A 16,697-nucleotide genomic window follows, 5' to 3' on the forward strand; every position below is an offset into this window, starting at 1 on the left:
AGAAATTTAACTGAGAGAAGAGGTTTCATTCGGTATTTTCTTTTGATCACTTGGTGTAGTTCTTGAAGGACTCTGAGGGGTGTTATAGTAACTGGAAGAGATATGATTAGAAAGTAGTGGGTCGATGTTGGAAAATGAATACATAGAAGTGTTACTGTGATGCTCATAAGGTTTTCAGATGAAATGATAGAAAAAAATTTTAAGTGCAGAAAATTTAGGGACACTCAAGAATCAAACAGGTGAATAAGGTGAAAGCTGAAATATATAACCACATTGGGAAAACTAGAAAAGTCAGATTCTTAGACCAATTTGATAATAGTGTACTGTAATAAAGAATTAAAGATAATTAGAATTAGAAAAAATTGCATGACTGTTTATGCATTTCTTATATACCAAAAAAGATGCCAAGTTCCTTGTAAGGATTCACAACATAATTGTATTGAAGTAGAGCCTCCATCAAAATTGTCTCATCTGTGTCAAGTTCACAACATAGTACCTCTACAGGCTTGAATTTTTCAGTGTATGTTATGATGTTAATTTTCAGCTAATAAATTGACACCACTTGCTGCTTCTCTGTACTGCTTTTTAATGAAAAAGTCAATGTATTTGCTCCAAATTTACCAAACTGTGAAAATATAAAAGATTTTTAATGTTCATTAACAATACCAGTAAGAGCAGCTGCCAAGAAACAGCAAGGGACTCTTGACAATATAAACAAAAACAGCTACTGTTGCCTTTTAATTTTTGAGTTTTTCCAATGAATTGACTTATGAAGTGAGACAAATATATGTGTTCACACTTCTACCATCACATGTGAAATGACAATATTGCTGTTGAAAATCATTGTGTCACCTTAGATACCAACAAAAATTACTAAGTGCTTCTGTCACCCAATGATTTTGATGTTTTGTGGCATATTAGATTTGACAGTAATGTCTGAACTAAATAGAGCAGCTTTTGTATCTTGGCTTCCTGGATGTTTCCACACTGAAGTGGACAACCTCAGAAATGAATTTTGGTGTGCTGTGCTACAAAGTATCCAAAGCATCAACTGTGATATGTTCTCTCTGTTACGGTAGTTTAACTTTGCTTCTAGTTCCAGCTTTACAGAGAAGATCATATAAGGCCAGCATTTTTGATGTTCTATTTCTGGAAGGCATAAGTATTTGAAGATCTCTAACATGGCATGAAAAGGATGGCTCATTGTTAGCTGTCAGTTGGTCATAAGAGGAAGGATTGAGTGAGGATTTTACATGAAAAATTAGCATCCTAAGTTTACTATTACTTTGTTCATTGAAAATTTTATCGTAATCTTTTGACAACTTTTGAATTGGATATACAGTTATCGACGTGCCTGTTGCTTTTCAGCTACACTTGACAAAGGCTTTTATTTAAAAATATACATCTGTAGATAGATATATAGATAGGCATCATCATAAAATTACAGTAAGAAGGCCACCAAGAAAACCATCACTACTAGGGTAACGCGAGTCTATTGTTTTGTTGTTCACGTATGTTAGTGAATTAATTTTCTTTTTTTTCTAAAACGCGTTTGATATGTTATATTTCTTTGATGTTTGCTCTGCAAATACACTACCTGAAAGTGTTTACCCGTATGATTGTAATTTATATGATTATTACCATTGTTTATTCCGTTATTAAAGAATGATCAACTTCACTTTGTTTTAGAGACCAAGACGAAGACGAAGGGGAAAGTTCTGACGAAAACTGAATTTCCTAGTGTTTAGAAAGCTTTGATGAACTTCACGAAAATATGTCTTGGTTGATGAACGTCTAATATTGTATTTTCATAAGAACAAAGGTAAGAAAGCAGTTCTTTACCGCCATCTTAAACTTGAAAAATTTAAGTTGTAATTGATTTTCAAGTTAGTCCAAAAGATAGAATTTTATCCCTGGTTTAGCGTATTAAAACAAATATTTTCAAAATTATCCAGATTATTTCATAAATACGAAAACTACCACTCGCACTGACCTGGCAAAGTGCCATTCTGATCTCACATTTTCTTCAGGTCCGTTCATATTGCCAGTTTTCATCGGCCTTTATAAGATAAAGGCGCTTCTATTTATAGTGTCATTATTAAACATAAATAAATACTATTTCGTTTTCCCAGAGTCATAATAGATTTCTAACGTGTGGTCCAGGTGGCTTACTTCTATATTGTCGACCTATAATGTCAAATGATACCCATGGCTAAGTGTCGTTTAAGTTTGTGATCCATTATCATTTTATTTCAGCACCAGAAGACTTGAGACTGCAAGAAACAAAGGTGATATTACAGGATCTTATGAAAGTCTTATTGTATATCAAAGAACATCCAATTATTTGCATGAGGGGTATATAGCGAAGGCCTGGTGTTTACTGCAAGAGGTGGAGATGCATCGTTAAGGTATGTTTTCGGAAACGCTTTTCGGTGTTGGGGTAATTTTTAGTCACTTTTCCCCATAACTTAAGCCAAATTTGCATATTGTGCTTACACTCGCCATATTCCCCTCATGTTTACTTATGTAGACGATGATAATGGAGTATTTAAAGCGTATCTCAGTATCGTAGGTGGAAACGAGCTTGTTTGTAATTTCAGCGATACTGATTTTGTTTTGTTCAGGGTTTCGTAGTAACGCCATAGTCAAAGTAATTTGTTACAACCATCTTGTTAACTCTCTGGTCAAAGTAACCTATTACATATCTATCGATCGTATGGTCAGAGCAGCATTTCACAGCCCTATTGATGTCAAAGTGGCTTATTGGACCATTGATGATATTATTGGGGTTACTTCATTTAGTTTTTCTGATGTCGGTACGATCAAGATAATTAATCATAGTATAACTTCTAGTTTTGAGGTTGTAGTTGTAACGTACAAAGTAGGATTTCACGTCTGATATTTGTATGTTCGGAGTTGGCTATCACAGACTGTGATGTTTGGGTCGTGGTTGTTTATTACAGGTCAGGTTTGGTTGATCGGTATTGCGTATTACGGGCTCGAGATTTCTGTGGTCAAAATAGCTTATTATAAGTGTTCTTTTATTTGTATGGTCGGAGTAGCTTTATACAGGTGTCCTGATGTCATTATTGTCAACATTTATTACAGCCATCATGTTTATTGCTGTTGCCAGTGTTTTATATTTCTGTGATGGCTATCCGTGCTCTCATGTTTTCAAAGTAGTCGATTGCACTTCTTTATTGAGTTGTGTTTATAACACCTGGTATGTTTGTTAGATCTGAAAATAAGGATCATTTAGTCTGAATTTGATAATCTGAACCTCAAGGGCATGGTATGAGAAAAAAAGACTCGTGTGTATAGCTTGTGGTTGTTGGCAAGCGCTTGATCAGTTAGTAACAGGGAGCTACCATATGATTCATATATTTATCTTTTCACCTATGTTTGTCATACATTACCCCCCACCCCTACTACACACACACACACACACACACACACATACACACTTCTACAGAAGAAAGAGTTTTTAACTTCTATACAGAATGTGACAGACGTCTGGCACATTTCACGGGTGAGCAACGGAGGGGAAAATATAGCAGCCATAGATATTCAACTGCTCTTCAAAGTTTGACTTTCGGACGTGTCATATTTTACGAGTATGCAACAAAGAAAATATTGCTGCCATAATTATGTCGGTTGATCCGGTACGTGCAAGCGAGTGATGTTGGCTCCTGTCATATAATAAAGAATGAATGTCACACGCCGCTTTAAACAACCACCTGCTCCATCCCAGGGAAAAAAAAAATGTGTATACACAGTTGGTGTTTCAGAGTGACTGAGGTGGAAAGTTATAACCATGGGTATAGTAGGTTATAAGGAGAGTACAGTGTTGAAGGTGGAGTATATAACATATACAGCTTCTCATGAACGGTAGACAAGGTAGTTTTCTTTTATATGCTGAAAACAACTAATTTACATTGTGAACGATCCCTCAAACTTGGAAGTGTGTACGAAGACATTACTGTTCTAAAGACGTAGCTAATTACAACATAAGTGTTCATAATGTTCTGTTATGTGTACCTTACGTACAAAGTTATTCCGAGTTGGCGTAAATCGACTGATTTACGGAGTACATTGTGTTGTATGTGCAGAACAAGACGTTATTTTCAAGAGCTATTCACTACTTTGTTCGTCGTCATATCTTACCATGTATAATATCAGTAAGAATTATTTGTTAAACGATGCTCGCTCTTGTTGGCTTCACTCTTGCCGGCGACCTAAATTCCCTCACGGGTTCTGCTCCTTTGGGGGGGTCCAGGTCGAAGCGGTGACATTATAGCATCAGCAAATACATTGGTCACGGTTTAACATTCCTTCATTTAGGATCTTGTAGCACTGGTACAAGTTATAGTCATTGCAGTACCGGCACTGCGAGAAGGAGACATGAGTAACACAAACGTCTCCATACCTGTAAACTGAGCAGGAGACACGGCGCATCAGGATTGATAACCTCCGTTTTGATCCAATAGAATATGATATCCATACCAACTCGAGTAGCGCCGTGAGAATAGTAGCAACAGCAACAAGAACTGCAGCAAGAGATAGCATCACCACTAATACAGGAAGTCTAACCTAAACCACAGGGGGGATCAGGGGGCATAAAGCTAAGCTAAGGCAAGAGGCTTGAGGCTGCAGACTATGGGTAGCACACATTGTATACTTCTCGGCGCCGTAGTGACTAGGATACCTGCTCAGCACCTTTCCCTGAAATAACTCTCGACGGCGTCTTCCTCCTTTTATCATAACATTTTTAGTGTAAAGATGCAGATCGTAAAGCTGTTTCCTCCTGCCCGTATCCTTTTTTTCCCCTTGGGAACGAAACTGTTGAGTAGGAGTACTCCAAGAGTTCAAAATGTTTTCGCATATTTTGATCTTTGGCTTAAGCTGGATTTTTCTTTTACGTAAAATAACACTGAACGTTAATTCTGATAACTTCAAGGATTCCACTGTTACGTGATCATGTATTTATTTTCTCTTTTTGGCTTTAGTGAATTTTACTGAGCAGAAGGTTGATGTGGCTGAGTACGGAAGAGAACTTGGTCGTATAACAAGGTGTTAAGGGGAAGCGCAGTCGTACAGTTGGGTGTGATGGAATTCTTGGTCGTACACTTGGATGTGGAGGGAAGCCAGCTGTTGCCTGAGAGGAAGGGAGGAGACCTTCTGGAGGACGGAGTCACGAAAGAGTTTAGTGAACGACCTTAATATAAAACCTTTTAAATTGCTTATGTGCTCGGCAAGGTGCCGGGAATGGAGGTCGTCTTCATACACTAGGAGGAACAAGGGCATCATGACCTCTGTCAATAGGGTCGGTACCCATGGAGCAATGCATTTCAAAGCTTTTTTCACCCGCCCGTCTGGGAAGTATCCTTTCTTTTCCACAACTTTTTTTTGTATTCGGTCATATTCAAGTCTTCGGCTGATAAGTATATGATTAGGTTTGAAATTATAATTTGAGGAAGTGTTTCCCCGTTGTTAGAGCATATATGTATGTATACGAGATAATATATTATGGAGACCAATCATCTTTTGGTAAAATTAAGTCTTAGTGTCCTGAAAGTTATGTCATCATTATTAAAAGAACTTTATTTCACAAACACTTCACTGAAAATGTAATGAGGGTTTTTTTTTTTTATTATTACCGTGAGAGCCTTGTCGGGAAACAGTTGTATAATTTAGTTTTAAACCCACGTCAGTTGCGTCTGCGCATGGAACCCTCTGACTTAAGACATGTGAGCTATATTTGATCACCGTCTGCTATGGTGCAGGCAGCGGGAATTGCCTTTATTCACGTCATGCAAGAAACTGAATAGTGTTAAGTGCTCTCGACCATGTTATGTGACAGTATTTCATTAATCTCAGATTCTTTATTAGTGTAACGTATCAAGGGAAAAGTGATTTTCTCTTGTAATACAAATTTGGCGATCTACACACACACACACACACACACACACACACACACACACACACACACACACACACACACACACACACACATTTTGCTAACATTATGTCACACATGTAAGTAAAGTCTGCCTCGTACTTTTGGCAATGAGATGGCAGGATGCCCCTAACGATCTTCGTCGAAGAAGATGCAAGAGTATAAGGAAAAAGAAAAACAACGTACAAGGAGTTCCACACACGGGAACCTCTCGGAACTTAAACAGAGGTGGTTCGTTATTTATATAGGCTTCAAGCCTATCGCTTTTCAGGACTATTACGGCCGTCAGGGTGGTTTGTAGCCATCAATCGGAAAAAGAAAATAAAGACACCTTCAGGTGTTCAGAATAACTGACAGTACACGCTCTCTGCATACATGGGTTTGAGATCTCTTTAAGAGAATTCGTGTGTGTGTGTGTGTGTGTGTGTGTGTGTGTGTGTGTGTGTGTGTGTGAAGTTTGAAGAAATCTACCCGTAGACTGAATTTCACCTGAGCCGTGCTATAAATTCGTTTAAGGCTAGACGATAATTACTTTGCTTCAAGTCCCCTATTTTCATCATTTGCGTCTCCATAGTAAACCAGACAATTTGCTGGCAGTTCTCTTCGCATTATCTGCATACCTTCTAACGTTTACCACACTAGTCTGAGAGTTCCTGATATTTTCCATCATCACAAACAGCCTCGAAAGGACCCGGTGGTCTGTTGCTGTTTGAATTTCTTTGTATTCCTGCGCTACACCAGATAGTCCTTCAACATCATCAGGTCCCTGACAACACTTAAGAAGTCCCTGTCAAGACCATAAGATTCGTGACATCAGGAAGTCCTTGCCAACACCCTGAGAACCGTGACCGCATTAAGAAGTTCCTGCCAACACCATGAAGGCGTAACAAACCATGAACGATGTGCCAACGCCATGAAGAGTGGCAACATCATGAGAGCCATGCCAACACCTGGAAGTTGGTGACAACACCATGAGAGCCATGCCAACCCCTGTATGCTAAGCCCTTCCCGGTAAACTCTTCGAGACAGAAGAATGACAAGGAGGTCTTTCACAACAACATTATGCTTTGGTCAACACCAGGGTTTTCCTATCAGCACCATAGAGTCCGTGCTAACACTTGGTATGGTCGCATCATGGCAGGGTATGTGTCGCCCCTGCGTCAATATCACAGATGTGTTTCCTCCACTCCTTCTCTTCGTTGGCCTCTTGAAGGTGAGACTTTAAAAATATTTTCGACCGATGGTGTTTTCCTGGCAGCCGGCCAACACAAGCCTGGCATCTTATGTGAAAAGCGACAGAATGCACTGAAGAGGAATGCTTTTTAAGTATTTCCCTGGAACTAATCGCCATCGACTGCCAGTCACGGTTATCCAGAAGTTAAAATATTTAGGTTGGGTAGTTGGGCTTGAGGCCCATCGACTGGCAGGGGTCATTAACGGCGTTTCCACATCAAGTTAGGACCATAAATCAAGGATACTTGAACCAGTGGTCTGTGGTTACTACTGACGAAGTCCTGCTGTGTGTAGAGGTTCACTTTCCCATCAATGTCGCTCAACAAACTCCAAACACGGGCTTGAGAACGCTGAGGGAAAGACCTGGGCAAGAGATGTTGATGCAATGTCACGTCGCGCGTCCTCGTCGTCTTCCAAGCGACATCATCACACGACTGAGCCAGCGATAAGAGGCGCTTAGAGTTGAGATAAACACGGAAGGCGGACGTTGATAGCGGAGATGGCCTTTTAAGTTTACACAGATTTATACATAACTGATTATTTTTTCTTTTTTCGTTCATACTATTCGCCATTTCCCGCGTTAGCGAGGTAGCGTTAAGAACAGAGGACTGGGCCTTTGAGGGAATATCCTCACCTGGCCCCCTTCTCTGTTCCTTCTTTTGGAAAATTAAAAAAAAAAAAAAAAACGAGACGGGAGGATTGCCAGCCACCCGCTCCCTCCCCTTTAAGTCGCCTTCTACGGCACACAGGGAATACGTGGGAAGTATTCCTTCTCGCCTATATATAAAGAATCTACATGTAGCAAAGATAAGACATTGAGACAAAATCATGACGTAATATACAGGTGGTAGATTTGTAGTGTCATTAATTTCGTACGTCGCTTCAGTCTTCCTGGTTATCAAAGCACAGAATTGTACGCTACACAGAATCTGTTTTAGAGTGAGTTAGTAGAGGCGTTAATGTGAGTTATCTTCCCCAGGTGAACCAAGGAGTTTATTAGGATTATGGAAATTATTATTATTTTCTCATATCAGTATATTTCTTAAAGGTTGTGTGAAGGAAGAGGTTAGGTTGTACTGAGCATACATTGAGTAGTGTACTGTGGTTTATTGTATTTTACTCCCCAAAATTATAAGAAGAATTTTACAAAAATGATAATATGAATTTCCAGAATTTTAAGTAAATTTACATGAATTATTTTTAAAATTTTCCTAACATCGTTTGAAGATTTTTCCCAAAATTACAAAAATCAATACCAGAATTCTTTAGAAACTCTACATATTGTTAGAAGAACTTTCCGAAATATTGAGAAGAATTTCTCGAATTCATTCCCAGAAGAATTTCCTGAAAATCATTATCATGTCAACCTAATGTTATTAAGACGAGTTATGGTTAAGTGCTGAGGGGAAGCAGACGGAGCAACGAACCAAAAATAGGGAAGGAATTGGCAAGTGACTTTCGCGGGATCGACTGTGTCGAGTGATGCAAGACCGGGGAATATTTGGCCTTTGCTTTGAGCGGCGCTCACAGCATGAGAGACTGATGTGCTTAGACATTGGTATAAGGCAAAGGAGGACCCTGAAATATAGATGACCCTAATATGAGGCAAAGAACACTAGTATAAGGCAAAAATCTTTGGTATAAGGGAAAAGGAAGCTAGGGCAAAAGACCCTAACATAAGGCAAAAGAAAAAAGTATTGAAGGATATATATATATATATATATATATATATATATATATATATATATATATATATATATATATATATATATATATATATATTTATATATATATATTGAGGTTGCTATAAGATCCTGATATAAGCCAAGAGACCCTTATATAAGACGAAGGACCTGAACATCAGTCAGTGTTGTTAAACGACAGTTTTTTGACAAGAATCTTCGAGTGTTGGAGGAACGAGGTGTGTCGAGATGTGAGGGTAGAGTGTTGGGGATGGTGGTGAGGTAGTGTGTGGGAAGGGAGATGTCGGTAGCGGTTGAGGCAGTGGTTGGCGATGAGGAAGGAAACGGCGGTCGAGGCGAAACAGAGATGTTGATGAGTGGAGAGAGAGAGAGAGAGAGAGAGAGAGAGAGAGAGAGAGAGAGAGAGAGAGAGAGAGAGGGTAATAACAGCGACAGAACGGTGAAGATAATGGTGCAGCTGCCGGAAGCCAGCATGAGTTCTCCTCGACCTTCGCTACAAATTGGTCAAACTTCGTCGATCTTTAATTAGAGGGAAGCAGCGTCAGGCGTCGCTGAAACGCGCGGAACAAATGATACATCACAAGCCTAAAAAGGTGTAGATGGGCAAGCGAAACCACCTCCCTTGATTTGTTATGTTTACATCTGGGCTAAATGCATCACGGAATAGATTCACCGTCGATTTAGCTGTCAAGGGATGGCTTATTTATTTCTCAGTCAAGACCTTTGTGAAGCGAGGTGTATTTCCCATTGAGGACCTGTGTGAAAGAAGGCTTACCTCTCAGTCAGGACCTGTGTGAAAGAAGGCTTACCTCTCAGTTAGGACCTGTGTGAAAGAAGGCTTACCTCTCAGTTAGGACCTGCGTGAAAGAAGTCTTACCTCTCAGTCAGGACCTGTGTGAAAGAAGGCTTACCTCTCAGTTAGGACCTGTGTGAAAGAAGGCTTACCTCTCAGTTAGGACCTGCGTGAAAGAAGTCTTACCTCTCAGTCAGGACCTGTGTGAAAGAAGGCTTACTTCTCAGTCAGGACCTGTGTGAAAGAAGGCTTATCTCCCAGGCAGGACCTGCGTGAAAGTAAGACTTGTTTCCTTCTTCCCCTACACAGACAGACCCAAGACCTGTAACCATGCCCTATGTAAGCAAACTCTCCACCATCTTTGGGCCTGACGACCTCCAGCGTTTTCCTATACCCGTTTTCTTGAGATGATTAACAACTACCAGTTTGCTCATAACTAGCAGGCTGGTATTTTAAAGGTAATCTAATTAAACGTAGGGAACATATTCGCCTCTCGTGAGATTAGATGTAGGTGTGTTTATCATTTATAGACGTCAGGTTAGGGAAAATATTGCATTAAGTAAATCTGAGTTAGTGGGCAGGTATTTTTACATTTCCTGATACACATGTACCACTTGTCTCCAAATACGAACTGCTGTATGATTTATCAATGGGCCTGATTTTTTTTTTTTTATCATATATGATTTTATTTCTTAGACTTTCTCTATGAGTCAGTAGTAGATACGTTACCAATTTAGACTTCACGAGGATAGCTTGGTAACGCTGCTAAGACATCCCCCTGCCTCATCCTGTGGGCGTCCACAAGCAGGACTGTGGGTGTGGCACTCCCACACCCACCCCTTACCACCCATCCTCTCAGCTGTGGGTCCATGATTTTCCCACCCACACGGGCTCCACGCCCTCTTATATATATATACACACACACACATACGCTCCTCACTCACAGACAGGTCCCCCTTCCCGCACCCACACACAAATGCCAGAGAAACTCCTTTAGTCATGAACACATCGACAAGCTCACGGCTCATCCATCTCACTGTCTTTCTCCTCCAAGTTCTTCCAAAAGGCAGCGAGACAGAGACGCTCTCTCTCCCCAAGGGACAATTTAAACTAGTGTGTCTCCTTATGTCGTGGCTTATGAGCTTTCAAACTGCCCTTTGAACTGAACTGCGAATTACTGTCATCTGATAGTGTTGAAAATGCGCCGTCAATGGATGGGTTTGCCAGCCAGGATCCCCTTTCAGACGCTGTTTCATTATGTGGCTAAATCTGTAATTATCTCGGTGTTAACGAGTCATTTGAGACGACGTCGGTAAAGTCAGTATCAACAAGTCATTTGAGGTGATGTAGGTAAGTTATTCACTTCGAAAGCCCGGGAGAGAGGGTTATTTATACGACGAACGAAAGAGCAAGATTGGAGACGACCTACGCTTCCTCAGGTTCGTGACGGGGTTGAAAGCAAGGTGGTGAACTGCGGGACGCGCTTAGACCCACACAGGCAATTAAGGTCCCACTAAATTGTACCTCCCTTTCCCTCGATTTAGAATTCCCTGCGTGGCGATTAAAGCAGCTCTTGGTGACACCGTAGGTGTCGAAGCCATCTTGGGAGAGCCACTGGGGTGGGTTGAGAAGGGTGGCGGGTGGGCGCGCACCCCATCGTCAGACAGAATTAGAGTATCGTTCAGCCGTAACTTAGATGTTTTGGAAGCATCACGGTGTGTCTTAGTGCCAAAACAAGACTGGGGTAATGCTTTCATTTTTAGACCTCTTTTTCTTTCGTATTTTCCGTTCTCTCCCATCCCAACCCTCCTCATCTTCTCTTCTCGTCCCATTTTCCTTCACAGTTCTACATTCTTCCTTCGCTGATATTTTTTTTTATTCACTTTTCGCAAATTTGGTTATTCCTAGGATTCATGTTAGTTGCCAAATGAAATCATAGTAATGATAATGATGATATTTAGCTGGAAGGTCAAAAAGATCGTAAAGAAAGAGAGAGAGAGAGCAAAATACTTCGTGTGGAGGTTGTCATCAGTAGACATTTACATACAAACACCCGAAAAATTTCTTGAAATTCTCGTCAGGAGCTGAGAAGGATTTTGTCGCCAAAGTTAAATGGTGTGAGGAGGATGCTTTTGGGCGTAATAAAGGATTTACCATCCACTTATCCGTGGCCGTAGAGGATTAAGCTACTTATGCTAATATGGCGTTACAGTAAAGAGGATCTCTTGATCTGAACGAAATTACGTTTAGGAAATATTTATTAGAATAGCAGTAGTAGTGTGCTTGAACCGTGACCCCCATATATATATTATTGTCCTACATGTCTTGGGCAAAACATGTCCGTCGTGGTCATCCTGGGTGACAAGGAGTTAGGGTAAGAAATAGAATGAAGAAATGAATTAGATCTTCTTATATATATATATATATTCTGCGTATTCCGTACACTTAATCAGAGTCTGTAAAATTTCTAAATGAAAAAGAAAAAACTTCTGAGAATAATTTCTCTCTACTTCACCTTTAGGTAAAGAGAAAATTTACATAAGTCTTCACGAAATGTTTCTTGGGCTTGAAATAAGCAGTTTGTTTACATTAGCTGACATCTGCATCATTCGCTATGGTCGGGTAATGGAGGGTGTTAAGGTGTGTGTACAGTGTGTGTGTGTGTGTGTAGACCTACACCCAGAAACTTACACCGAGACGAGTGTGTTAAGGTGTCGTGTGTGTTGGCTGCTTCCATGCATCTCGTTCTAAACGCAATGTTCGAGTCATTAACGAGCAACGCATGTGTTATTGTAGTCCCATATACTGGGTGTAACATAAGACTAGGACCTGTGGCGATACACAGGCTTTCCGCCCCTCATCTACACCCACACACTTCTTGGTTACACCCGAAGAAGTCTTCTCCTAGCGTGTGGATACGCTAAAAAGTGCACTTCTGCGTACAGGTTGGAGAGACGATCGCATCCTTGCATCTTACACTTTGACGTTTCGAACTCTGTTTCGAGAAGGGTTTAGCTTCTTAGAAATGCTCAACCGTTTGTTTGAGTTTATAACTCTGTGTGTTTAACTCTCAAAGGCATAGATTTTTAATCTACGTTCATTTCATTCATTAGATATAACACATTTGTACAATAGAATCGGATTAAGATAAACCAAGTAATAGTTATAAATAATTTGGCAACAGAAATAGTAATTATCGTGTCATTAGTTTCTTTGTATATATATTTATGTATTATAATTATCATTGACCGAACATGGCAAGTAATTGTTTCTCATCGCTGCGTACAGTGAACACGAGCTAGTTTGAGTACAATATGATGGAAGGATCAGTTCTGAACACACCACTAGATGGAAGAGGCAGTTCTTAACATACCACTTGATGGAAGGGTTAGTTCTGAACATACCGCTTGATGGAAGGGTTAGTTCTGAACGTACCGCTTGATGGAAGGGTTAGTTCTGAACACACCACTAGATGGAAGAGGCAGTTCTTAACATACCGCTTGATGGAAGGGTTAGTTCTTAACATACCCCATGATGGAAGGGTTGGTTCTGAACATACCGCTTGATGGAAGGGTTAGTTCTGAACGTAACCTATGACAGAGGGATCATCCGTGAACATACTGTACGAGAGAGAGAGGCCAGTTCTGAACATGCCACTACCCGCGCCACGCCTCACCACCTCCTCTCCTTCCGTGTGAATATTCGGCCTGGATTTCCAAGGTTTGTGTTCTGGATCGCCACCATCCCAGCGAGGCGCCCCTTTACCCACATGATGTAATGACTTCCTAATCGAAAATTCATTTATCGAGCGGTTCATCGGATGAGATACGACGCGAGCAGGAGGCCATTCAAAGCCCGCGTCGTAACGCCTGACGGGGTTTGTGTAGTGCGACACATTGTGGGACGTTGACGGCGAGTGCATATTGTCCGTCGGAGGAGAGATAAAGCGACGCGGGATCCGACAGCCCCCCCGTAAACAAGACGTGTTGGCGACAAGAAGATCCGGGAAGCGATACGACGAGGCACACGACCCTAAACTCCCAGCCAAACCCTCATCCATTCTGCCCAGCTCGGGTTATCTCTCCCTCTCCTCCCCCGGCTGCGCCTCCTCCTCCTCCTTCCCCGTCCTGCCGCTGCCTCACCAAGGGTAGGGAGGGACTTGTGGGGTGGGGAGGAAAGGGGCGATTTGACCTACTTAGGGAGACGGGGAGGGAGGAGGAAACTAGGACTATACCAGCGGACCGTCAGGAGGAACATTTATCGGTTGGGTTCATTTGCGTTTGAAAATGTTGGATGGAACCAGCGAACGTATGTTGGATGTTGCTTACATACTGGATGGGTCGTATGTTGTTGAGAACATGTGGTGAGGTTGACCTTGCATTACGATGAATAGTCAAAGACGGTTGAGTGTATCGTCGGCGGCAAAACTACTGATATGTCTTAAAATTCTCCAGTTCTCTTGTTATGCATAGGTTGCTATATCCTGCTGCCTTCTGTTATTCGCTATTCATTATAGCATAACGCTTCATATGGTAGGCTATAACCCCGTATAATAGTCTGTTATAACCCCGTATAATAGCCTGCTATAACCCCGTATAATAGCCTGCTATAACCCTGTATAATAGCCTGCTATCCCTTACTGCAGCCTGCCAGCCTATATGATAACCTCCCCTTCCCATATCATAGCTTCCCCTCTCCATATTAAACCTTAGGGCGTTCATTTTTTTTTTCTTTTCTTTTTTTCCTTCATGATGGTGCTCCGTCTATGGTATTGCCGTCACGTGCGTCAATATTTATGTATTCTCATTAGTCGAAAACTGACTCAGACGTTGGCTACATATCCCGTTTTCTCTCTTCCGGGGTTACCATGCCAATTATTTCGTTATCTGTCTGGTTCTTTTTCCTGGACCAGTACCGTATTAGGTTGGTAGGCCTAGGTTCAACTCAAATTCTTCGTTTAGGCATGGTAAGAATTTCGGATAGAATTTATTTGTATATCCTTCAGTATCTTTTTCTCCGTCTTTATATGGTTATGCAGATTTCTTCATATCTCTTTACTCCTCCTCCTCCTCCTCCTCCTCCTCCTCCTCCTTCTTCTTCTTCTTCTTCTTCTTCTTCTTCTTCTTCTTCTTCTTCTTCAGTTCCTCAAAAAGCATTGCTATTCCCAACGCTCTCTACAGTCTCCTCTGAACCCCTGCAGACCAGAGGGTGGAACTCCACTCGTATGCAGATGACCTCATGCTTACATAGCAGGCACCGCTACACCACACACACACACACACACACCACAAACACGTAGCGCTACGTCACCCGTCCGGGCGTAGCTTCAATTAAAGCGTAGCACCTGCGTCCACACACAAATACGCTCTCTCAGCCACTGACAGACATGAGTCCGACTTACACCTTCCTCCCGTCAGCCTGAATGTTCAGCCACTCCCACTCAGCCATAGTAGACGTCACATATTACACGTAACATTCATTGCAAGCAACACAAACATCAGAACAAAGACCATGAATAAACTTCATTTCTTAAAGAACGCTCGCTAGCACCAGTTTCTGATGAAAAGAAAAAAAAAAAAGAATCCGTCCATATCAGTTTACAAACAAATCATCCGCTCCACCCTAAACTACGCCTCACCTACCTCTCGATCTGGAACTACACTCCCCAGGGATATCTTATTCATACTTTCTCGTCTGCATTTTGGACACCATCCACCTCTCCAACACACAGGCATCCTTTCAGTATACCACAAGAGCCCTCACGCTCAAGATGCAACTTTCATTCTGGAAACAGAAAGCAATAACTCCTTGGTCATACCTCCTCACACCAAAACGACAAACACTCAGTCACAGCATTCTTTTCACCTTTGGTTACGCCAAATGGATATATATATATATATATATATATATATATATATATATATATATATATATATATATATATATAGGGTGTCTGCTCGGCAAGATCCAGACTATTGCGAATCCTTTGAAGCCGCTTCAAACACCTGTTTCGGATTACCTGTCAACGAAAATAGAATTTTACGGTAGCCTCAGCGAGTGCACATAAAACCGTGCCTTTTTGGCACGATCCTGAGAAAGGGACAAGGAAGATAGTGAGAGGGGAGAGGGGGGGGGGGATTTAGACGGCGGAATCGAGGATACGAAGGGAAGATAAAGGCATGGTGGCGGATCTTTGAGACAGTGAACTGTAGTGAGGTAGCCAGTGGAAAGGTTGTAGTGAAGAAAGCTGTTGACGCTGTGCTGGTTAAGTGGTGTGACGTAATGTTTTGATTTGGCGTGAAATATGAGTCATGTGGGTTTGTTTATTGCTGCCAGCGTTCAGCGAATATAGCGATTCGAAATTTAGGTTGGCCCCTGTTGGTGGTTGATGCCACTGGCCCCATTCCCTGTACCCCTTGCGCACGACGGTGCGGCACGATCACGAATGGTACGACCCTTAGGTAATGACGGTGTGCCCCTTGGTTATCATGACCTCTGGCCTGATTCTATAGGGTCAGGTCAAAGACCGGGCTAAAATACTCAAGGGTCGTACCGTCATACTCAAGGGTCGTACTGTTGTGCTCAAGTTGATATATACCCAAAGAAACACACTTTCCTTCTTGTGAGAGCTGGATAGGGATATATTCGTCTCTACATCATAGCTATTTCTGTAAACCAAACCTCCCCTAGCACTTTGTGCCTGTGTTCGTTACGAACGGATTCGTAAGGTACGAAACACGACTGAGATGTTATAACTCAACCCTGCTGACCTATACGATGTAACCTTATCTTTGAACCTCTAAATATACGACCCATCTATCGCCAGAATGGTGGACGAGTGAAATGAATTTAGCTTATTCTTGCACAGCGCGGTTATAGACATTTCCCCGAAATAAACCAAGAAGTTTAGGTGTTAGGAATGATTTTTTTTTGGGGGGGAACTAATGTGTCTGATGAGTGAGGAAGTATTGGTCCATATCTCGCAAGTCCATGAAATGTGTTTGACGAAAGT

Source organism: Panulirus ornatus, chromosome 67 (genome assembly GCF_036320965.1).
Source record: "Panulirus ornatus isolate Po-2019 chromosome 67, ASM3632096v1, whole genome shotgun sequence".
NCBI classification, from domain to species: Eukaryota; Metazoa; Arthropoda; class Malacostraca; order Decapoda; family Palinuridae; genus Panulirus; species Panulirus ornatus.